The sequence below is a fragment of the Carlito syrichta genome, unplaced genomic scaffold (genome assembly GCF_000164805.1).
Source record: "Carlito syrichta isolate Samal-C Ts95f unplaced genomic scaffold, Tarsius_syrichta-2.0.1 Scaffold315808, whole genome shotgun sequence".
NCBI classification, from domain to species: Eukaryota; Metazoa; Chordata; class Mammalia; order Primates; family Tarsiidae; genus Carlito; species Carlito syrichta.
In genome coordinates, this window is record NW_007259904.1 from 617,276 (window position 1) to 618,617 (window position 1,342).

A 1,342-nucleotide genomic window follows, 5' to 3' on the forward strand; every position below is an offset into this window, starting at 1 on the left:
TGAATAGATTCTTTTCTCCCTGGTGGTTGTTACTGGAGGCTTTGTCAAAAATTTGTTGGTTGAGACATTGAGGTTTTTGCTTCTGGAATCTCTATCCTGTTCCATTGGTCCATATGCCTATTCTTGCACCAACACCAGGCAAAAAATATATAAATTTTAAAGCAAAAATAAAGATACTTATTTAGCACTATTTCAATAGACTATAATACTTCTCTTAGGAGAAAGCATATAAACAGAAAGCTACAACTTTAGTTCAAACTTGGTTTTATTCTTTGTTATGTCTAAAACACTTAACAACCTGTTATCATACATCTGCCCTTAGACAATCTTTCATGATACTTTCTTTTCTACCATTACTTACAATGGCTCCTTCTTGCATTCTATATTGATTGAATTCTTCTGCTTTAGCACTGATTTTGATAACCCTGATATCATGACCCCTATTTCATGACCATACTATTCCCATATGCTTCTCTTAGTTCATCCCACTACTATTGTTCTTCCATATTTTAAAAACACTTAGATGTGCTAATGTTTTTCCATACATTAATCCTCTGCTGGGCTTCACGTTCTTATGAATTCTCTATTCTAGCACTTTCTTGACTTATTCCTTTATGTTCTTGTTCTACTTGTCTTCTGTGGGATCCACCTGAAAAACTCAAATCTCTGTATTTCCCACACAGATAATTCTTAGTATATGAGGAAAAATAAACTACTATTCTTTAAGCCACAGTAATTTAGGCTTTTTGTCACCTGAAGAGAGTATCTAACTGATGATATTTCTGAGCTGTTGAGCTACATGACTTTTTTTTTTTCTTTAAAAAAGATGCTTATGCAGATTATCACAATACAATTATGTATTCTACCCTCACACAGGTGTTGGGCACTGCTTGGCAATCCTAGCCCCCTTTCTCTTCCCAGCCTCCTGGTCTCCAAAAAGGCTATTTTAAAACTTTTCTATTCTAGTAATCCTATAAGTCAATAATTTTTCTTCCTAATTTATAGAGAAAACAGAAGTTGTCAGTTTTTTATCCACTGCTGTCTATTTTCTGCTCTGTTCATCCTATCCTTCTTGTTTCACCTACCATGTTTCTTGAACCTCATCATACTTGACCTATCACAATTGGAATCAGTTATACCCCTCTTTTACACACTCTTCAGCCTTTTCTCCCTTTAATCCTTTAATTCTTTTTTAGAATTCTCCTGACTGTCCCCTCATCCTTTATCAACCCCTTTTAACTTTGGTATTTCCCAGGGCTGTAATATGCCTTCTTATTTTCTCACTCTTCCACCTAAGTTTCTTGCTTTTCTTTTCTTTCTTTCTTTTTTTATTTTTATTTTT